General features: G+C 34.2%; 1 protein-coding gene and 1 long non-coding RNA gene across 2 annotated transcripts in view; both read left to right on the top strand.

Annotated features, from left to right (window-relative positions):
• The window catches only part of LOC127845157 (sphingomyelin phosphodiesterase 3-like), a 67,145-nt gene that overhangs the window by 33,992 nt on the left and 7,693 nt on the right, over window positions 1-25,460 (top strand). The gene's annotated exons all lie outside the window — the stretch shown is intronic.
• Window positions 8,167-17,583, top strand: LOC127845177 (uncharacterized). The gene is made up of 2 exons (XR_008033094.1): window positions 8,167-8,219; window positions 17,208-17,583. It is a non-coding gene; the product is annotated as an uncharacterized LOC127845177 (long non-coding RNA).

The raw sequence follows: 25,460 nt of genomic DNA, 5'->3' as shown, positions 1-25,460 counted from the left end.
TCACCCGTGACGATCGGATGCTTTAGAAAGTGGGAAAAGGAGCCTGCAACATGCCGATTGCGCGGTCGGCTCCTGACATTTTATACGAGACATATTGATTTTTAAATTAATTTTGTAGTTTCCTGGTGTATCAACACACTTAAAATGGAGAAATTGAAATAAAATTAGAATCGTAACGCGTTTCACCATTTTCGCGTGCAAAAAGTTGAAACCACACCTACCACACGTGCAAAAGCGCCCCATTATCACGGATGAATGATTTTATCGTAATATTGCACAGAATATAGTCAAATGATCACATGTGCAATTTTAAATCAAAATCTTAACTCATTACTGAGATATTCAAGTTTGAAAAGTGTTGCGTTAGAAAAGTCTCCAAGTGTGAAAGAGTGACTCTTATCGTACTTAATTGATATAAACATGATTTATAATGCCTTTACACAATTGTTATATCGAACTTTTACCTTTAAGTTCCTCCAGTGGAATGTCAACAAAGTTCATTTCTGTAAGGTTTTCTTTGTAGATTACGGCACAATCGCCGCGGGTGCTTTGCCTTTTTTCCCATAAAGTCATATTGTTGTAAAGACTGCACAACATCACGTTCTTTACAAACGCCAAACCTTTACACCATTCCTTCTTCGAGCAATGCGCTGCACACTTGCGTAGGCTGACATCGTTGCCATGTAGAAACACGTGCCCCAAGTTATCCGCCTGACATTGTTCAAATTTGACCAGTGAAGTTAAAGATGGAGCTTTTCCCGCACGATATTGTTTCGTTACCAGTAGGAGGACGAGTATTAAGATCTTCATAACTGATATATATTTCAGCATCATTACCTGTAAATTTTACAGAGACACTATTACATAGGCGTTGAACAAAACAAAACAACTTTCGAAAGAATTTTCTGAAAATATGCACAGATGTAACATACATAACAAATATGCTCGTTGTTTGATATAACGAAGGATTTATGTCAATAAGACGAACAACGACCTAAATGGTACGTTGCACACTTGTGTACTTAGCCTATTTATTCCCAACACACAGACCCATGTCTTACCTAATACAACTATGGTTCAAATGGTAAATATATTAAGCATTTTAATATTTGCCAATGTATATTATGTATCTTAAATTGATGACAAACAATAACACGTATTATAGAGCGGACATATTTAACTTATAGTCTGGAATAAAATGCAGATTGTAGATTTTTAGGATTTATATTTAACGTTGATTATGATTATTCAGTAGCATGTACGTTTAACGCTTATTAGTTATCAATGACTAACGATTAATGAACTAAATTCAGTGTATATACATAATATAATAAATACATCATAATATAGCACATAAGCATAATCATTATTTGGTTAATTGAGTGTCTAATAAAAATGTGTTGTTTTTTTCACGACGAATTTATACATTTTAAATACTTCTACAACTGGATGATTGGAAAGTGATATTATTGTCCAGCTATGAATATATTTTATTTGAAAATAATATGCATCAATATATAATTTTATGAAACAAAAGTAAATCGATACATTTACCGACATTATTGTACAGTTTGTTTAAAATATTTAAAATCGGTAGATTCACTTTTAAAATCGATACATCAACCGACAGTATTGCACAGTTCGTTTTGAATATCTAAAATCGTCAGTTTTGCTTTAAAAGGCGGCACAAATATCGATCTATCCGATAAAATTATATGAATGCATGATCCAAAATACTGTAATGTTATAATCGATAGGTTTATCATTTGCACAATCAGAAATTTAGAAAAGGTGAGTCGTTTGTTCTTATGCCCGATATAAATTAATTAGTGAATGTATTGTCATCCATAATACATTGTATAAAACTTACCATGTTAATGTTTAATTTAAAAATAAATATACCTACTGTAATTTATAATATTTTGTTTGTGATCATTGCACATGTTTGCATAAGTAATTTTGTAAATGTCAAGTGATTGAAAATTACAAATCAACCAACAATTTGATGTAAAAGCATGCTAAAGTAATACAGAATACAGTACTAAAATGTAGTGTTGATCTAAGTGTAAACATCAAACAGATTAAATATTAAATATATTCAAAATGATAAGATAAAGTCATTTCGATTTAATAACTTGACACATAATAGTAACAGCAACAGTCCATCAATAGAATATTTTCTGTAATTCTCTAATACAGACCTGATTTCCGACTTAGTGTCGGAATAATAAAAGGTTTAGAGTTCCGATGCGCAGGGTAAACCAGTAGGGCAATATAACTTGAAGTTTAATATAAAACAAAAAAAAAAGAACTCCGCTTGCTATTTCCGCAATAGAACACAATCAGGCGTAAATTAATTCGCGTTGTTCTAAACAAATATGATTTTGTCTTCATTATATAATAAATATTTTTACTTTTATTTGATTAAATTGTTCCGCGAAAAAATGCGTCTCCGTGGCATAAGCACACAGAACCAGTTCAATATGAAAACGGCTTCATTCATATACAGTATTTGACGAATTAAAGTGTAGTCATAACGTTAATAACAGTTTATTGTTAAGCTGATACAAATAAAGTCATTGTAAAATTAACAACACAAATTATAATAACCATTTTATAAAGAAAACAAAAAGCCAGTCTTGCTGTAATAACATATGTAGCAAGACTTCACATCTATCGTGTTTGAAAATATGTTTTATTATTAAAAATGTCGACAACAAGTATGACATTAAAAGTAATTTAAATCAAACTGTAAAGAATATGTAATATTTGGTTAAATATAATACGTAATTTCTAAACAAACGGCAATTCAAAATTCACATAATTAAAAATGGTCATATTGTATATTGTAATGAACAAGTACAATAACACCTACCTTACGAATGAAATAACGTCAATTTACTCCATATATGATAATTTGTTAACCATATCGCCCCGTATGTATTAGACGCACTCTTTTAAAAAAGCTATTGCAGGCAACAAAACAGTATCGAATATTGAAACTATTGACTACCCTCTACGTATGAATGTGTCCAATGAAAACCTTGTACTTTAAATGCCGAGATGTACAGATGACGTGACAACCCTGCCAATGCCAACCGCACCAATAAAACAGATACATAATTTTTTGGAGGAAGATAATCTTTGTTCTCACATAAACGCATTTTATAACTTCATTACTATTTGTGTAAAAAAGAAAACAAATAACGTCTTTGCCATCTTTTCAAGTTTATTTGTATGTTGTATGTCGTTTTACATCAGAGCCGACCTGACCTACACATGTTCAAGACAGTTGTGTTTATTGAGATGTTCATTATAAAAGTGAGATATTTTCAAAGATAGAAGTTGCTGCGTATATACACATGGTATGATAGTTTTTGAACAGAAGGCCATTGCTGTATAATTTATCTTAACTTATCTGAACACAATAATACATATAATCTTATGATGGTCGTAAGATTAGGGCCCATGTTTTGGAGACAGAGTACATATCTTTTGAGATACAAGGCATATTTCAAGATTGTATTAAAGGGGCCTTTTAACAGATTTTGGCATGTATTGAAGTTTGTCTTTAAATGCTTTAAATTGATAAATGTAATCATTAGATCTAAAAAGTTCCAGTAAAAAATCAAGTATAAAATTTAAAAAAAAGAAAAAAAACTCAACAAGGTTCGAACCACTGACCCCCGGAGTCCTCGAATAAAACTCTACACATTTGGACCACTCGGCCATCCGCGCTCATACAATGCGCGATGTATTTTATACTTTATATACGCAATCCTAGTAGTTTCACAAAACATAACGACAACAACAGAACTTTCTAAATTATTCAATCGTTTCGCGTTGCAACACTTTATAATTTTCAGGTGTTTAAAACCGTCAAAAGATGCATATGATGGCTAATTAGAGCATGGTAAATGTTCAGTATTATTGTTTCCTCACAAATATCATAACCAAAACGAAAATTTGCGAATCTGAAACAACTTTTTTTAATCTTGTCAATTTACCCAAAACGTTAAAAGGCCCCTTTAAACATTATCATGTCTTTTGACTAGCTGTACGTTAAAGTAATTGGTATTTTCTATAATATGTATAAAGTATTTGAAACATTGCCCACTGCAATTCCACTACATTTTTACCGTTCTAGTTAGGAGCATGTTGTCTACTGTTTGTCGTTACCCACTGTATTTCTTTATACACACTTCGTTACGTTTTTTGTCTGACAGTTCCACGCATTATTTTATCAAATACAGTATTCTAGTATATACGTGGGTAATCAAGATTTACTTATTTTATGCTAGCGTCTTTTTAAATCGCATTTTGTATCCTAATAGCGTACTAATCATTGAAGACGGACCCGTATTGGTTTAAATACATAGAGAACATGACCCCGCAATGGTGATATATACCGTGAGGTCGAAAGCTTCGGCATAAAATACAGCGTTTCTGTTTATATATAAATATGTATATAATAAAAGTAAAAACACATGTCTGGGATTTTAAATATATATTGATATAGCCAACGCGTTTTGCACAGCTCATCAGGGCATAATACAATGAGTCGTGTTTTAACGGCCACCAGAAAAACTTTGCGAAACCGAAATTTCGCAAACTTAAGTAACCTTTTTCTTGAAGATTTGCTTATTTGTGATAAAGTATAAGATAAAAGTCTTACTTGTGATTAATAATTGGTTATTTTTGCTTAAATAACGCGTTTTCTGCACTATGAACTTTATTTGCAAAGTTGGGATACCCATGGGATTTTTGAATATCCCATGGGATTTTTCTTTTTTCCCATGGGATTTTCGGTTTTTCCCATGGGATTTTTCTCCAGCTTTTTTTATGGGAGAAAAAATCCCATGGGATTTTTCAAAAAAATAAAACACGTTCGTTTAGGTTTAGTTAGCGATTTTAAGATTTGTTAAAGCATTTGTGCTTATTTTCGTTCAATTTGCGTTGATAGAAAAAAAATCCCATTTTTTTATGGGAAAAAAAATCCCATGGGATTTTTTTTGATTTTTAGAGATTTATTCATGTAACGTTCAGACACACTACATTTTAACAAATGATGAACAATTCTCGCGATTTTAACGCGTTAAATCGTGTTTTAAAAAAATTAAAAAATCCCATGTTTTTTTTTTTTCCAATGGGATTTTTTTAGGTATAAGTTTCTAAAAGCTATATAATTATAATTAAAAAAAAATAAAAAATTAGAAAAAATAAATAATAATAATAATAATAATAATAACAATAATAATTGTGCTCAATATGAGTAATTTGTACTTTTAAACGACTAACATTTTTATTCGAGCCGATCGTCGAGTCCGAATGGTGAGAATGACAGCAATTTACGAGTACAAATAAATCTCTATTGTGTAGAGAACGCTACCGTACTATACAAATAATCTTGATAACAATTAATATCATTTCTCGACTGAAAATGAAAACAGTATGGATATTGTTGTCAGCAGTATGATAAATATTGACAAATGAAAAACCTTGACAATAATTCCGTGTCGAATACGCATTGGATTATAGCAATCAAATTCATATAAACATTGATAAGATAATATGCGAAAATGGGTCTTATGTCATATACGGCCAGCGTAGCTCCATTCCGTATTGTTCGGTATTAAGTCACGTCAAGTTTCGTGGTCGAATTATAGCATGATAATTATTTTCACATTACGCGAATCATATGAGTTTCCCTATATATATTGTATTAAAATTTATGTTGCACTATTGTGCGATGATGAAAATTGTTTGGATTTTTCGAAACACGCTTTCCTGATTGTGTTAACATAAGCTATGCATTACCGAATGCGGTTGACGGTTAACACAGATCAAATACTTCTAGTAGAATGAGATAACCGTTATATAATGATGGAACACACAAAATGCAAGAGCGCCCAATATTTATTATTCTATTTGATATACATGTATACACACATCGGCCATCTTCATATAGTTTCACAGTCTTTTAAAAGACGTCATCATATTCAATGTTGCGTCAACTTCACGAACTAAGAGAATGTTTAGGTGTTTTTTAGTTTTTTATTCCACGTTATACACAGTTGCAGTATTTCATTGTCTGGTGAATACAATTGTTCCTCTCAATATTTATATCACATATGCTGTCGATTTGATTTCATCAGAATAAGTCAGCGAACACTCAGAAAAAACCCTGAAAACAGTGAAAATTATCCACTATACTATTAATTTTTCGATCATAGACGTTTTTGTTTTAATATTGGGATAAAAACAAAAAACAATCAGTGATTTGATTCTGATTATTGTGAAATGAGAAATAATTATTATTCCAGCCCAAAAAGTACACACCATATACATAACATAATTGATTTGGTAAACAATAATTCGAGAACATAATAAATATCATGCGAAAAATATAAAATAATGGAACATTTTACATTTTATATCGTTTATATATGTGTATATCTAATAAGTGTGCATAGTGAATGTTCTAAGATTTTTGGTACAAAAAAGGTGTATTATTTTAAAGATTTGCACTAATCTTAATAGATTAAATTCAAATCAATTCAATAAACGATGACGAATTCAATAGTGATACTTCTGGATACTTCTGGATAACACTTTAATCGGCTTAGCAAATCGACTAGGTTAAAATATGTTTCTTTTCTGCAAATACACGTTAATATTTAACCCAACAATACAGTCACTTATAACCTTTTCCAGACGCGGCACGTCTACGGTACATAGTTTACGGTGACACTGTGCATATGATGTAAATGCACTAATTTAACGAAGTACCTGCGCAGGCGTGAAAATAATTACACCAAACATATATCCACGATGGAGACACTATATTATATTATATAATATTATATAATATAATATAATATTATATTATATTATATTATATTATAGTATAGTATAGTATAGTATAGTATAGTATAGTATAGTATAGTATAGTATAATATAGTATAGTATAGTATAGTATAGTATAGTATAGTATAGTATAGTATAGTATAGTATAGTATAGTATAGTATAGTATAGTATAGTATAGTATAGTATAGTATAGTATAGTATAGTATAGTATAGTATAGTATAGTATAGTATAGTATGGTGTGGTATGTTATGTTATGGTATGGTATGGTATGGTATGGTATGGTATGGTATGGTATGGTATGGTATGGTATGATATGATATGGTATGGTATGGTATGGTAGAGAAGAGTAGAGTAGAGTAGAGTAGAGTTGAGTAGAGTAGAGTAGAGTAGAGTAGAGTAGAGTAGAGTAGAGTAGAGTAGAGTAGAGTAGAGTAGAGTAGAGTAGAGTAGAGTAGAGTAGAGTAGAGTAGAGTAGTGTTTAAATGAAGTCTCTTCTTAGCAAAAATCCATTTTAGGCGGAAAGTGTCGTCCCTGATTAGCCTGTGCGGACTGCACAGGATTATCTGGGACGACACTTTACGCACATGCATTATGTCCAGTTTTCTCAGAACGCGACTTCAATGTATTACAACGTCCTAATGTCATGGAGATAACGTAATATCAATTATGACGTCATAACGTCAATAAATATTAAATGAAATTCTATTGGGGTGTAAATACATGTATAAAATGTTGTTCTTTTGCTAACCTAGCTGAAATATTGTTCGAAAATAGCTTATAATATGGAAATATTTTAAATCTCCATCTCCATGACATTTTGACCTAGTAATATATTGTATTATGCCCTGATGAACTGTTCGAAATGCGTTGGCTATATCAATATAAATTTAAAATGCCAGACACGTGTTTTTACTTAAATTATATAATATTCACAATCTGGATTATTACATTTTATGTATATAAGTATATATATATATATATATATATATATATATATATATATATATATATATATATATATATATATATATATATATATATATATATATATATATATATATATATATATATATATATATATATATATATATATATATATATATTAAATTTATTACAACTTAATTGATTGTTAGCCTATAAATTTAAGTAATAATGTAATGTAACATTCCCATATTTTGCATGTTTAGTTAAAATGCCAGTGAAAACCAAAAACCCAAAGCGGTAATTGGTATTAATAATTAATTAATGTTCATAGTTTTACAGGAAAGAAATGTTTACCTAGACTGCGTGGAGCTGGCGTAACTGGAAGTCGTTTACAGACGAACACTTCAATGCGCTACCTGGCATACGGTATGTAGCAGCTATTAATTAAAAAAAGTAAATTGTACTCAAATATTTATTTACACTTATTTCATTTGTACAAACTACCACAAATAGAATGTGTACTTCCGCTACAGGAAATATTTGTACTTCCGAATGTCGTCTGCAACCCCCGGCGTATTCATGTTGAAGCCATGTAGAGACGGTGAGGAAACCTTTGTTTGCAGAAGAACGAATGTTTTCGCTTCACAAACACCGACCGCCCAGTGCCGAAACTTGCCGCTGGATTTATATCTGCAGCACGGCGCGACTTCTTGCGTGACAACGTGCGCTCTATATTGTCAGCTCGGGGTAGCGAAGGCTTTCCTTGTTAGACAGCATGTGGCATTTGTATTGTTGCTAAAGTGTTCCATTTAACCAGTAATGGTAAATATATAATGTATTCTGCACGTTTGCTTGTATATCACACAAAGATAGAATGAGCAGGCGATTATTTTATTTGAAAAAAAAGTTAACGGTATTCAATGTTGTGAAGAAATTCATATATTTATATTAACACAATATATGGCATAACCAAACAGTTACACATTAACGTCATCGGTATGAAAAAGAAAAACATTGACAATATTAATCAATGAATACGGACATTACAAAATTAAAGATATCCGTAGTGCAATGGAAAAAAACTCCGTACGACATATCGTCAAAATTACGTCGATATGACGCTCGTCTCAACGTTACATAGGTTCACGAAAATGGTAATAATTATAGGCTATAGGAAGAAAAGTCTGACGTTTTATACATATTTCGAACCGGAAGAGAACGTACATACCGAAAATGCAAAAAAGTAAAAATCGAAAAATTCGATTCAAGAAGGCTGGTTTTCTCATGGCGCGATTCATACATATATTAAAATTAATATTATTTCAAACCGATTAGCCGGTGTCGATTGTCCGGGAGGACAATATACTAGATTACCAGTTTCCTGGTCGACAAATTGGCGAGATGCCGACTGTCCGGGAATGCAAAAAAAACGCAGGATGCCGATTGTCCGGGTGCCGTTTGTCCTTAACCTTATTGTTGATCTTAACAAAATGCGTTCAAATTGTGCCCCTAGGGTAAAAACAATCTCCACGCACAGTTGTCGTTCCTTGCTCTCACATACAATCTCTGCCATCACAAGAAAATCCTGTCAGATCTGGTAGGATTTTAGTGTTTTGTTTAAGTATTATATTATGAAAAGTAGTTTTATTTTCTTCTATATTTTAAAAATCGTGTATAAGATCAGGTTCATTATGAAAAATTAATTACCTAAATAAAAAAGATAAAATAACAACAGTAAAATTATTATACAACGTGGCTGGGCTATCATCACGTGGTTGGTTATGAAGGCAGGGAGTTGATCAAGCAATGCTGGTTCAAGTCAAATCTCTGCGCGGAGGTTAGGGTAAAAAGTGGTCATTTTCCTAAGGAAAATAACTTTAAGCAATATTTTATAAAAGGCCCAGAGGAGTAATATTTGGTATGTAACGGTGTACTCTGAATCTCTACAAAGTTTGTAAAAAAATGCCTATGGGGTCAAGAGAGGTCACCCTGGGAGTTTTTTTCCGTATATGTTAATTGCGATTTTTTTTTAATTCTTCGCATAAACTGCAAGGTCAATAAGTGTGCTAATCGTAATATATGGTGGTCCTGTACAAAGTTAGCTTCTCTGAAACCACAAGGCCAAGAGATTTTGTGTTTTATGTAGCAGTGTATTTTGGTCCTCTAGCTTGTACAAATCATAACCCTGGAGGAAAATGTAGCCCTGTCCTAGGGCAACTTGTTTCTGTTAAGTATAATGTGAAAACTAAAAATAATCTCCACTGAAACTGCTTCAGTTAATATTGTCAAAGAGTTATTCACTTGCTTTGTAAAATTTGAGGACATCTGTTTGCTCCACTCAAACTATTCTTTGCATGAGGTTTTTGTCAAACTTTTACATAATACTTATATATGCAATTTCGTTCGTTATTTCATTTTATTTAAACTTACATATACAGGCCTGTGTGCACAAATCCTCCTATATTATGCGTGCAACTTTGTTCAAACATTTGCAGAATAAAGATCCCCCATTGATACAGTTGATATTGTCAAAGTTTTGAGATTGCTTATTTTTTATGCAGATATTGATGTTTGTTTAAATTCTTTGTGAACCTATATTTTGCTGTCTTTCACCAAACGCTTTCATATCATCATCTTCATGTGCTACAGCGCATATTATCAAGGTTTCACAATTGTGGTATGTTTAAGTAGTTGTCCTTTGCTTTAGATTATATGTACAGTTTTCTGTGCGCAACATTGTGTGTGCTATTTGTTGCCGAACTTTAACAGAATAACTATCTTCAAGTGCTTCAAGGCATATTGCCTAGGTTTTACAATTGTGTTTTTTAAAGGAGCGATTGCCCATTTTAAAATTACATATGCAACTCTTCTGTGCGCATTTGACCCAATATTTGCATGCCATTTTATTTAAACATTGACATAATTATTATTTCAAGGAGCTGCAGCGCGTATTGTATCACGGTTTCACGCTCGCGTTATTGTGTAATGAGTTATTTTTCATTGTTAAAACAACATTATGCCATGGACTTTTGATTGGAGTTCGATTGTTTTTTATGTTCTTAAAAAAGGTAAATTGTTACTGCACCATTTCAAAAACAATGCACCCTTGACGTGTGATACACAGTCTGTGACAGCTTTTTGATTCACTTGGTTTCAACAATGGGTCACAATGATACCTCGGCCGAGTTTGAATATGGGTTATGTGAGGATAAAAGCCTGTCTATATGTCAACTTTAATATGAACAGTCTAGAGCCCACATGCTCATGAAACTTGCACAGACCAGTTTTCGATTTTTGCAGCCGAGTCCAAAAATCGGCTTCAGTGCGTTGAAAACATGACCTAACGAGGGTTTACATGCTTTCTTTGTATGCCATTAATGATACCTTGTTACCCTGCTACTCGATTGGATGAGTTTAGTAATTCCTTTGGGTTTCAAGTGAGCGCATTTTGCACTCATGCTACTATTTTGGAGTGTATATTTGACAATCTTAACACATCAAAAATATATAATACAACATTCTTTACATTTAAAACATGAATATGTCATGATGCCGGTGTTAAATTGTCAACCGTTATGATTTGTATTTTGACAGTGGGCTGCACCCCTTCAATACAAATGTTTAATGTCTGTTTTATGTTTTCGGACTACCTTTATAACTTTAATGTTATGATGATATGGTATTCTTTTGCTACATCGAATACTTCTTTATCACCAATACCAGTATCAAGTGTAGGATTATATATTACAAGGTATTTCATGTGATTATATTAATGACTGTTCTACTAAGATTTTCTGAGAGATGTATAATTTCCAATTTTGACAGTTATTCAATAGAATCTTCATATTTGAAATTGTAATCAAATACATCATTAAATAAGATAGTGACCATGCGTATGTTAATATGTAAATACCTTACAAAGTAACTATACATTAAAATACTTTTTTCTTATGTTGATCTCTCGTGGCATCCTTGTGTTGTACCTCGCATATTACTGCATTTATTTATTAGCTCACTTTAGCATTTGGTGTTCACTGTGAGCTTTCATTATACAGTTTCGTCTTCTAATGAATTCGTCTCCCGAATAGTTTAGCAGATTTTAATGAAACTTAAAGAAATTAATAAAAAAATATCAGTAAAGACCTACTTTAGAACACCCGATAGTCTGTTGTTAAATGCATATTAACAATGCCTATACAATAAGGAACGATGCAGAAGTTGTAACACAACATAAAACATAAATAACTTACAAATTCATTAAATAAGCACAACAGCAACAGAATAACCCCTTTTCAAAAGCTTTTTCTTGAACACGACCTAATTTTTGACCCTACATGACGAAGTTATGAGCTCATCCGAAATATCATTAGAACTTATTTGATTTATATTGAGCAAGAAATGTCGCCTTTAAAGCGTTCACACACATTCTTTAACTACGACCCAGTGATCTAGCTTTGACCCCATGTGACCTAGTTTTGAACTGGTACGAGATATAATAAAAGCAATGTTCTGACCAAGCTTGATGAATATTTAGCTAAAAGTGTGATACATAGAGTTTTCACAAGCAGTGTCTGTAAGAACACATAGTGAATTAGTTGTTTACCCCACGTGACACAGTCTCGAACTCGGCTGAAGTGTCATTAGTAAATCTGATCTGACCAAGATTCATGAAGATCGGGACATACAATTTGCCTCAAGAGTGCTCACTATAATTTTTTATGCCTTTAATTTAATCTAGACGCAATTTGACCCCGTTCTGAAAATATAATTGTGACAAACGTTCTTATCAAGTTTCATGTTTTAAGGCAATAAGTGTGGTCAGTAGATTGTTCACAAGCTTTTCTTCAAGATGACTTATTGACAGGGTTGTTGAACCCACGCAACTGAGTTTCGAACTCAGCGGATATAACATTGAGAAAAATATTCTGACCAAGTTTCAGTATGATTGTGCAATAAATGCGGCCTCTATGTTCGCTAGGCATATGTTTACGATGCCCGACGACTAAGCCAGTAAGCAGCCTCTATCTGATACTTGACTTCACAAGCACTGGATAGGTGTTATCAATCTCGAGTACTGTGCCCTTGCATACTAGGAGGCATCCAGCCAATACACTCCTCGCTAGTTGCGCCCATGTAAAGTGCGGCATAAACAAGACTAGAGTTATTTGAGAAATCTAACAGGAACAAGTCCTCATCATACGACGGCCGCATTAAATGTACTGCAAATGATATGATCAAGGTAAAATGAGCCCTTCCTCTGGTGGATTATAGTACGCGTCAGCCTAAAACCAACGCCTGAAATGGCCGTCATGACTAAGGTAGGGTGGAAATTTACCATAATCACCTCGGTGCTGCCAGGCTCCATTCGTGGGGGAGGTTTTCTTTCCATCAACACAACTTTAAGCTAAAACCCGATTCAGGGACTTTACATAAAGCAAATAATAAACACGAAAACACGTGATCAGCTCGACGCCATAATAATTTGCCCTGAAAAAAAATAGCGACAAACACAACACAAAAACCTCACTCCTGACACCTGTATGGTATTTTATGGTCGCTATTCACTAACATCTATCTAATTACTAATATAACTTACGCGTTTGTCCAAGAAGTCTTGGTAAGGATAGCAAAAGGGTCACAATCAGAAAAAACGTCCTTCACCAAAAGAATCAGGTACCAAAGTGTCCTTTTCGCAAATCCGTTAGACAAGAAGACAAACGTGCCGGAAACAGGTTGTCGATAGACTGGCCACTGTGTTCTATCGTTAAACAAGTACCATGTATTAAAAAGTACACTGTTTAAGGCATAAAACAACAACTTTTATTGAAATCCTACGTGCATTTTCACCACAATGTATAGCGTGGATTCTACCATAAAATTAAAATAGAAACAATTGCTACAACTGAAATTAATAAAATCGCTATGAAATTTCATTTGTCCATTCTGTTTCTTATCCCTTTAGGAGAATAGATTTATAGTGATTTATATCACTTGCCAAAAATATCAACGAATTTTCGTGGATTCTGTGTTTAAATTGAAACACGATTCAAAAAAGTGTATCCATATCTTCTCTTACTCCCGAAGTCCATGTGAATGTAGAATAGGCCGTTTGAAAGTGTAAAATATCGATAACAAGATCGGTTATGTACGAAATGTATTTGTCGTAGCAATAAATTGCGATACCTGTATACATGTGATTTTTATGGTGATATTGTTGATAATGGCATCAATTGTTGTTACTTCGGAGGGGTAGGGTTCGAGTCGGCTTGCATGCACTGATAATTACACTTGAAAACTAGCCAAACACAATTTAAGAATTGTTACGGCTGTTGTTAAACACATGTAGGCAAATTAAGTATGCACACAGCTTTATTATAAGTTTAGCATGCAATTTCAACCATTTTTTCGCGACCATTTTATGTAAATGACAACGTTTGTTTACAAATTCCTGCAAATGCAAGCACATTAAACGCTGCCTTCATTGCTGCGGTGATATTAATGATAGCAACTGAGAAACCTGGGGATCGATTTTTCGATGATTTCCGAATTTCAACTGCAGTTTCAATGTGCTAGCTTTTAGATCTGATACTTTTAACATATAAAGTAGTTTAAACGCTGCTTAGTGTCAATGTTTCGCTACTTATTTGAAAATTCTACTTGCGTTTCGATTGCTTGGCCGAAGCTGTACCATTTTTCATTTTACTCGTCATATTTATAATATGCCATTCCATCACGTGATCAAAATATGACGGGTACCATTGAAAATAGTTCAAAACGTCAACAAGTGGAAATTGCATTCAAATGGGGACTGGAAGTAATTGCTCCACCAATTACCGGTAAATTTAGTATAAAACGTTATGAACGACGTACAGCGTATTTTTTCCAAGAGTATTTAATTTTCTTCAGGACCTTGAGAGTTCAAAGTACACCATGACACAATTTCGCGAAGAATATTTTTTGTGTAATTGAAGAATCTACGAAAAGGATAATACAATAAGGTTGCATGACCTTCGAGATATATTGTATCATCACTTTGACACAGTTAATTAAATACATATCAATATAGATGACGGAAATAAACGAAAAACAACGCTTTTGGCAAACTGTGTATTTCGCAAAAATATTTTATGTATGTATTTTAATAGAAACATGGATTTATTCCAGATCACTTAAAACATAAACTGTTAGATATCACTTTTTATCATACCGCTGCATTGATATCTGCCTGATATCTTTTTGTATCAGTTCCACGGAAGTTCTTATATCAGTCGATGATAGGAGGTAGGTCATATTACTTGGAATCGAATATAAAGTAATCAGTTTTAGTAAAATCACATTCAACAAAACAAACAATTTAATACTAAGATGTAATATATTTCAAACATAAAATGAAACAAAAAACTGCAAAAAACATGTTTTACAAATATTAAGCGCAAGTGCTTATAACGTTATTATCAACACGTCAAACGACAAAAATCCTATTCTTTCCCGCTTACAAATCCAGCTTTTAAGCAATGTTTTTCATTATTTCTTTTAAACGGAGAAGTATGATAAACAGACAAACAGGTTACTGCCTGATCGTTTTGTAATATATCAGGCTCGGCACAAATAAAATAACGGCTCGGCAAGCCTCGCCGTGATTTTATTCTTTGGCAGTGGCCACCCATCATCTCTGGCCCAGCTGGTTTCGAGGTTGAGGCTCTGGCCCAGCTGGTTTCGAGGTGAGGGCATATGGGCCGCTCGGTCAGCGTTGTTGGGTGGCCATATATCAATCAGTGCCGGATGGACGCTTTTTACCCGGCACATTTTTTGGGGAAAATATGATTTTGTTGGGAGTGCTGATGGCCGTCACCCGGAGTCAGCACGCATATACAATTTATTTGTGCTGTTAGTTATTTGCAGTTTGTTTGGGCTTGCCATGTTCGCAGGTGGCCCGTGCTGCTTGGAGTCGAGACATTATATGCCAGAACAATTTTTTTATTATTTTATGTTATAAGGTCCTTTAATAAAAAGTAAAAAATTAGTTGAGTTTATATTTACTGTGTGAAAAGGGTTATTCATCGGAGTTTTCATATAGGCTTGCCCATGTAATGCTAGGTGGCAGTTTGGGTTTAGTTCTTGGCCTCTACAATAATATGGTCTATTTCTAAATAATAGACCTATTTATTGTTGGGCCACTGCTGGGTTGGTTATTTTTCAGTTTCCTTATTGTTGGTGTTTTGTAACCAAAGTAGCGAATTTTACAAAATTAAAATTTCTTTCTCATCGTTATCTACACAAACAAAAGTTAGTAAATTTTCTCCCCTCCCACCCAACCCATGTAGTTTGTTATTTCAAAGTATTATTCTGTCACACTTTAATGTGTCCGTAATATATTAAAAAATTTGGTCAGGCTTAAGGTAAATAAAGATTTACTTAAGTTTTATTTGCCTGTCCACATTAATTTTATCAACATGAAAGAAAACTGTTTTAGGTACTAGATTTGGTTTTAGTAAATTACATATTCTGCTGGTTTGAGTTGCGTTTTTCAGTTTGCCGTGTAGACGCAGAAGTACCAAACGTCGGATACAGGTCGGTCACGACTCCACTTCCTATGGGGAAGTTTGTACAGCTCGGGTTCGTCGACAGTCGCTTGACGTTTACAGTTCCTTGGCAATCAGTGCCGGATGGACGCTTTTTACCCGGCACATTTTTTTGGGAAAATATGATTTTGTTGGGAGTGCTGATGGCCGTCACCCGGAGTCAGCACGCATATACAATTTATTTGTGCTGTTAGTTATATGCAGTTTGTTTGGGCTTGCCATGTTCGCAGGTGGCCCGTGCTGCTTGGAGTCGAGACATTATATGCCAGAACAATTTTTTTTTATTTTATGTTATAAGGTCCTTTAATAAAAAGTAAAAAATTAGTTGAGTTTATATTTACTGTTTGAAAAGGGTTATTCATCGGAGTTTTCATATAGGCTTGTCCATGTAATGCTAGGTGGCAGTTTGGGTTTAGTTCTTGGCCTCTACAATAATATGGTCTATTTCTAAATAATAGACCTATTTATTGTAGGGCCACTGCTGGGTTGGTTATTTTTCAGTTTCCTTATTATTGGTGTTTTGTAACCGAAGTAGCGAATTTTACAAAATTAAAATTTCTTTCTCATCGTTATCTACACAAACAAAAGTTAGTAAATGTTCTCCCCTCCCACCCAACCCATGTAGTTTGTTATTTCAAAGTATTATTCTGTCACACTTTAATGTGTCCGTTATATATTAAAAAATTTGGTCAGGCTTAAGGTAAATAAAGATTTACTTAAGTTTTATTTGCCTGTCCACATTAATTTTACCAACATAAAAGAAAACTGTTTAAGGTACTAGAATTGATTTTAGTAAATTACATATTCTGCTGGTTTGTGTTGCGTTTTTTAGTTTGCCGTGTAGACGCAGAAGTACCAAACGTCGGATACAGGTCGGTCACGACTCCACTTCCTATGGGGAAGTTTGTACAGCTCGGGTTCGTCGACAGTCGCTTGACGTTTACAGTTCCTTGGCAATCAGTGCCGGATGGACGCTTTTTACCTGGCACATTTTTTTGGGAAAATATGATTTTGTTGGGAGTGCTGATGGCCGTCACCCGGAGTCAGCACGCATATACAATTTATTTGTGCTGTTAGTTATTTGCAGTTTGTTTGGGCTTGCCATGTTCGCAGGTGGCCCGTGCTGCTTGGAGTCGAGACGTTATATGCCAGAACATTTTTTATTTTATTTTATGTTATAAGGTCCTTTAATAAAAAGTAAAAATTTAGTTGAGGTTATATGTACAGTGTGAAAAGGGTTATTCATCGGAGTTTTCATATAGGCTTGCCCTTGTAATGCTAGGTGGCAGTTTGGGTTTAGTTCTTGGCCTCTACAATAATATTCTTAGCTTTTATAATATTACAAAAACATTAGGAAGTAACCTGTTATTCTCTATGTAACTGTGTACACAAGTTTTTGGTTTTTGTTTATCGACAAAAGGTGGGTGAAACCGTGTCTGATTGGCTTTAAATACTACTGTACTCGGCGAGGACTCTTCCAAGATGTGTCTATGTACATATATAAGAACTCCAAGTGTGCGGCGAATTGTTTCAGTAAATATCTGCGTTAGCCGAAAGACTCGCCTCAAGATCTGCTTTGTATATTGGAAAAAATCAATTTCATATGTCCAAAACCGGATTTACTTAAATACTTAAACAAATGTAAGTATATATATATATGTATTTTATAGGTCTTTGACGTTTATAAACAATAACATGTATATGCAAATATACTCTGTCTTGTTAATTGTCTTTCAACCTAATTACTTGTGCGTTGTGAAAAAACCAGGCATATGCGTACAGTGTCGTCCAAGATTAGCCTGTGCAGTACGCAAAGGCTAATCAGGGACGAAATTTCAACATAAACTGGATTCTCGTTAAGCAGATACTTTTCTTTGATTTTCGTTTATGCATTGTGCCTTTGTTTTTATACCGGAGCTATGCAGCACCGATGTTCAAATCTATATATTAAAGGCTTTTAATGCCACTCTTCAAATAATGTTTACATCTGCGAACACGTCCCTTTTAAGATTACACAATAGTATGATATTGATCACAGGGGTATGATGCAATTGTGATTATTATAATACTGAAATGCAGTGACATGCCACTGATGCTGGTACTGCTACTGATGCTGGTACTGCTGCTAATGATGATGATGATGATGAGACCACGAGTTCTTGCGTGACTGCGCAGGCTGCTCTGGAGCAACGCTGGCGCATATAGCATAGGGCCCATTTCCATATGACTTCGTTCAATTAGAATTGTTAGGGGGACGATTACTTTTGAATGCACGTATTGCCTTACATGAAAAGAGAAAAAGTCATGTTTTTACAAGTCCCATAACATAAAATGTATGCATTCTTTATTATAAAATCACTGGCTCGAACATTTAAGTTTTCCCAACAGGGTTTCTTGTTTTTGAAACGCGTTAACATTCTTAAAAGCGTGGTATTTGAAAGCGCTATTCAGCGCTAGTCCGTTTGCTAATGGCATACTACATGAAACGTGTTGTTGATCAAGGAATAATAAATAAAAGCGTGTTTTACGTAAAATAAATAATAAATGAAGCGTGTTTATCTTAATGAGACACTATATGATGCTTGTTAAAAAACAACTTTATCGTATTGCTTTCGCTCTCTCTAAATCTGTTTTCATGTAATCATAAATGAAGCGTCAATAGAATGTAAAGTGCTAAACAAACACACTGCAGAGTAGGTGCTAATGTGCGACTTTAGTGAGTAATGTCCCCTGTTTTCCAATATAGGTGGCGCTCTGGTCGAGTAGGTCCTGATATGCGGATATGTTCGCATTTTATCATTAGATTATCGCCATTGTTATGGAGCGATGCGTTTGACAGCTTAACAATAGAAACATAAAACAATGCCTGAAACCACGTGCTGCGTTCCATTTTGTTCACGAAAATGTCGACACAAGTTCCCGAAAGACAAACAACGTCAAGCAGCATGGGTACAAGCTATTCGACGGGTGAAAACAAAGTTCGAAATCTGGACCCCATCCGAATACTCGTGTGTGTGTGAAAACCACTTCAACGAAGATGATTACCACAAAATTTCATATGCTGGTAGGTTTTTTGTTTTTCTATTCAAGTTGAAAACGTCATAAGTACAAAACCATGTGCTTATAATGCTGAATTTGTGTTTTCTCTTAATTAGATAATCCCCTTGTTTATAACATTACAGCCGCTAAGTCTATTACTAGCAACCTATCAGAGAATAGGTCAGATACCTTATTTCAATATATGGCAATCCTAGTATTTTTCAAAAACAAACATGACAGGTAACCAATGTCAGATGGAAAAAGTAAAGGAATGTTAGGTCAAGCTAAAATTGTTTGTCATGATATCTCTTTAAACCTCATGCCATATGGAAGTAGTCTTGCCATGATCGCAACATCTTGATGAATTATAATTCAATTTTTTGTCTCATAAACATTTACTTTGTTTAACAAACAACCTCTACAAAGATATCATTCCTACTGCCTTTCGGCACCTCATGAACCTGAAAAACTCGTAACTATGTTTCCTCAGGAAAATATCTTTAATCTTCTTTGTACAATAAATAATTTCTTCACCACGTTAACAATCCTGGTACACTTACTAATGCCTCAAGAATTAAGTAAAGTTCAGGTGATCTACGTAATTAGGTATTTTGCATTATGTCATGAACTATATAAGTAACAGAAACTTTGAAACCTACAAACACTTTTTGGATTTTTGGAAAAAAAATCATGATTGAATGAAGGAACTTTCATTAATCTTGTAGAACATGCGTAGATTTGATCTGCAGCATCTAAAATATGTAAAATAGAAAGAACGACACAATATCTTTTGGAGAGATAAATGTACCTACGTTATAAGCAAAGGACATGTGCGACATTTCCCAGACTTTTGAGTCTGTTTAGTTAACACCATAGTAACGTTTTCCATATATAAAAATGCTCACCCTTCCAACTTTAAGCGCCCAGTGGGACTAGGGATAGAAAGAGAAAGTCACATGCTTGAGTACATTTCAACCCATGCGCATGGCACGCTTTTTTTGCATAAATGAACAGTGGAGTGATACAGGGCCACCATGGCCCTCTTGTTTTTCTTGTGTCGCTCGTTTTTCAGTGCGGGCGGGGATACGATATATATAAAAAAGACGATTTTCCGACTTTATATTTTTCGCATTTTCCAAAAATTAGGGTCAGCGGTTTTGTAAACAAAGAAATATAAAAGTCGTGGCCTTATTGTCTCATCAAGACTAGAGCTCGCTGTGGCGTAGTGGATATGGTGTCTGCCTAGCGATCGGGAGTTCACGGGTTTGCTGTGGGAGCGTTCTTTAGATCTCCCCAATAGACACCCGAAAGAAATGGACTCGAGAGTGTTTGGAAATGGACTCGAGTGCGTTTCATATAAGCCATAGGCTTGTTATGCAATTGAGCTTAAACAAATAGGTTTACAAAAAAAGACTGAAGCTTTAACCCTTTACCACTTAAATAAATATTTTTACGCATTTTTAGGTCGTAAGAAAGATACATTGTAATTTAATTAAAGACCTTTCTTACTAGATTCAAGTTTAAAAGGCTTTATTTCCATCCCTTAGATACTGATTAGCAGCAAACAGCATAAAACCTAACAGACTGCAAGTTCCTCGCAGGCTGTTCTGGTTTTATGCTGTTTACATAGCCAGGTGATTCAAAGCATTTTCACTTCGGCTCTGAGAGGGAAAGGGTTAAAAACTAAATACCGGTACATGCTTTAGTGACAGACTTTTCTTTTTAACATGAAGGTTCATAAAGATTGGTGTTTTTTTCACCATTTTGAGAAGAGGAGGCCCGTTCTCCTGAAATATAAAAATGGCTTTTGTGTTCTTCTGCGGTGTAAAAATGGTAAACTTTCCTTGTACATACTGTGTAGTACATTTTGCTCGTGTGCAGCAAGGTAACTCAAATTACACTGTATATATGTGGCATGTACACTTTCCACCCTGCAGTAAACATACAGGACAGTACTTCGAGTTTGCTTGCACTGAACATCCTGTATACATTCTTGCCACATACATCAGGTTTACATTTCATTTGTGTACACACAGTGTAATTTGTGTGATGTACATACAGTGTACCATCAGTGGTGCAAATAGGGTGCACTTTTTTCTGCCATTTACTGAATATATATATTAATATGGTGTGCTTTATTGTCCTCAACCGGTGAAACTGGAGGGGGCTTGTGGTTTGCGCTCTGTCTGTCAGTCTGTCCTTAACACTTTTGTGGATCCTGCAATGACTTTAAAAGTTCTTCATATTTTTTCATGAAACTTGAAACATGGATAGATGGCAATATGGAGATTATGCACGTCATTTCATTGTGTTCCTATGTCAAAAATTATGGTTGCTATGGCAACAAATAAAAGAAAAATGAAAATGGTGGAGTTTCACCGGTAGGGGACATGATTATATTACTCGGCAATTGTTGTGTATGTTTCTACTATTGATTGTACAATACTATGGTGTACAGAATATGCATCCAATTTGCAACAGATGGGTCGTATTAGGCTACTGTTTTGTCCTCTACCGGTTTTTACCGGATTGTCCCTTACCGGTTTCACCGGAGGGGACTTATGGTTTGCGCTCTGTCTGTTTGTCAGTCTGTCAGAGTCTGTCCGTCACACTTTTCTGGATCCTGCGATAACTTTAAAAGTTTTTAATATTTTTTTCATGAAACTTGCAACATTTAGAGATGGCAATATGGACATTATGCATGTCATTTCATTTTGTTCCTATATCAAAAATTGTGGTTGCTATAACAAATAAAAATAAAATCTGAAAATTCAGGAATTTCTGACAATGGTGGAGCCCGTAGGGGACCATATTGCTTGACAATAGCCTTTTTTCCCTTTGTTTCCTAACTCCATCGTTTGACTGTGTATGTCAAGTGTACTGTGTCCGGTGTCCATAGGGTACTTTATTTCCCTTTGTTTCCTAACTCCATCGTTTGACTGTGTATGTTAAGTGTACTCAGTGATATTTACACATTTTCTCATCTGAGTCCTGGGATTCGATAACTTGCAAATCTATAAGTCCTCGAAATGAAAGAAGGAGTCCAAATAGTAAACGATATTATTTTTTGAGAATTTTCAATGCATTTTTGAGAATCACATAATTCTAAGCTTTGCATTCCCAGAGTCCAGGACGATGCAGGGCTCGCAGGTAAAAAAATCCCTGTGTACTGTGTCTGGTGTCCATGCATCAGTTCACATACCGGTAATGAACAAAACTACAGCAAACACTGGATGCACTCTCTATATACACTGGGGACTTTCTTTTGTGTAAGGATTCAATTCGGGAAAATGAGGATGTGTTGTTTAAGATTTAATACAACTGAAAAAATTTGATGTCATTTGTTATGCTTGTGTAACCAGGGGCAAGTTATGAAAGTATATTTAATAGTTTTATGATGCTCATTATTTTATATTTCATGTATGTTGGTAATTATGTAAGTTGTCTTTAATCATATTGGTGTGGTATTACCAGAGTCCCTGAGATAATCATCAAAGAGAATTCAGGGACACCTATAGAGAAGTAGTTCCACCAGGTTCAGGGGTAGACGGTTACACATGTGTGAAATAGTAGGGGAATTTATTCAATCACATCACAAACTGTTATTTAAATACGGAGATTAGGATGTATCATGATGTGAAATAAAATGTGACAATGTAAGCACTAAAAGCAAAAATATCGGTGAAAAAGTGACAAACATTATAAATGTGCTGTATATAAAGTTTGAACTTTGTTGAATACATACAAAGGAACAAAATAAATAATGATTTAATTAATATTGTACATAAGATATGTAATAAATTCAATATTTTGCAATAAATAATGATTATAGTATGATAATGGATTAATAAGACTTTATCAAGCAATCTTAACGGTTATTGACATTGATACTATTGTTATATTTTGAGTATTTTGGCATGATGCATTTCTTTCTTTATTTGTTTTGAATGACATGTTGTCCACATTGCTCTTGTTTATTCATTATGCATTGATATTGTTAATTTGCGGAGCAAATTTAGTGAGAGAGGGAGAATGTGTAACCAGGGGCAAGTTATGAAAGTATATTTAATATGTTTTATAATGCTCATTAGTTTATATTTCATGTATGTTGGTAATTATGTAAGTTGTCTTTAATTATATTGGTGTGGTAATACCAGAGACCCTGTCAGAGATAATCATCAAAGAGAATTCAGGGATACCTGCAGAGAAGTAGTTCCACCAGGTTAAGGGGTAGACGGTTACACATGTGTGAAATAGTAGGGGGTAATAGTTATGTAAAAGGTTGTGAGTGACAGTTGGATGGGTGAAAGATATGAATGTGACCAATGACTGAAAGATGCATATTAAGATAATTAGATTTGATTGGAAGAAAGGAATTAGGTGTGTGTCAGAATGCTGAGAGAAGGGAGTTGGGGATTGAGATGATAGTTAGTGAGGGTTTAGAAAGGTTAAGAACTGGATGCGTGAAAGCGAGTAGCAATTAATAGATTTTTAGTAATGTGGACACATACAAGATTAGTTGAGTACATTGGATATAAAATATAAAAATAGAACTTTGATTTAATTGTTATTACACCACTTCAACAATAGCATAAATGGCGTCCTGTGACACTTACAAATAAATCTACTATAAATTGAAAATATAAGTGTTGTTTCTTTGTTTTCTTTCTAATATTTGTACCAGCATATTATATTTAACACAAAGAACTGGAGAGAGATGTTATTGACAGTATAAGATGCACAACAAAATCATTATACTGATTTTTGAAACTTTCGATAGGGATTTTACGCAGTAAATGGAAGAGGGATGTTTATGCTTTTTGAAATTGTGAATGGGACTGAATTTCAACTCAGAACTTTATCAAAAAGAAAGTTTGGAGATAATTGTATGCCATCTGCTTTATTTGATGTTGGAATTGATACAACAATCTGGATCAGCAATTTATTTTTTTACTTGCTTCGGCAAAACTGAACGCAAAAAAAGAAACATACCGTAGAATATGCTGGGTAAAGATATATATATTTCATAGGATAAATTATTCATTGTATTCCAACAGCATGTGAGATTCTGTCCTTATTTCAGGAGTCCACAATGGCCAGCCTAGAGCAGAATCTGTTTTATCAGCCAGTGTTCAAGTACAGGGGACTGCAGATTTTATTTGATCTCACCAGTTACGTTCTGTGGCCATTCATGTTTTGCCTTAATCAGGCTGTTGGGCCATTTTTGCCTGTAAAACCAGAAAAAACACAACACCATGTTATTCTGATCAAAAGAGCATTACTTATGCCAATTTATATTGCCCTTATTTTATTATTTTGCATTCCATATTTAGTTGCTTTCATTTTACGAAACATTTCGCACCAGTTTCGGGGGCCATTTTGTATCCTAAAGTCAAGTATGTGTAGCATTACCGGGAATGAACAACAATCAACATTTTCTGTAGCAACAGCAAATTTATGTCTGTTGCCAAAATTTATGGCCCGATTTAACAACCTAAACAACACAGCTCCTAGAGCAAATGCTATAGGAGAAAGAATCTATGCAGACCAAGTGCACTATGCAAGCATGGTGTCAAAATTACTACACAAATCATCCAATGAAAAAATATGCAAAGTAAAGAATGGATTTCACTCCAAATCAGGATATGAAACAATAAATGTTTCCAAATCAATACCGGTTACAAATCAGAAGCCAAAGGTAGATATCATCACACATTTCCCAGCCAACGATTTTCTTTGTGTGCAAGAGGCCTTTGAACGAGACTACACCAAGATTTTAGTGTCCCAGCTTCAAAAGATTTACCCTTTCATCGTGTTCGAAGTTGGATACTGCAGTCCAATGGTAAATTTCTGTGGGTTGAGCAGTGGTCTGATGGTTGCAAGCCGTTACGAGATTGCTGCCATCATGTTTAAGCCTTATTCTGCAAAGTGTGGCTTTTGCTCGATTGTTGGAAAGGGTCTCCTGATGATAAAGGTATGACCTGTGTTTTTATGTTTGTCAACTGTTTGTAATTCTTTGAGTATATATCAGTTTAAATACTAATTT

The sequence above is a fragment of the Dreissena polymorpha genome, chromosome 9, assembly GCF_020536995.1.
Source record: "Dreissena polymorpha isolate Duluth1 chromosome 9, UMN_Dpol_1.0, whole genome shotgun sequence".
Taxonomy (NCBI): domain Eukaryota; kingdom Metazoa; phylum Mollusca; class Bivalvia; order Myida; family Dreissenidae; genus Dreissena; species Dreissena polymorpha.
Note: the sequence above shows the minus strand (reverse complement) of the source record. Positions and strands in the feature narration are given on the sequence as shown.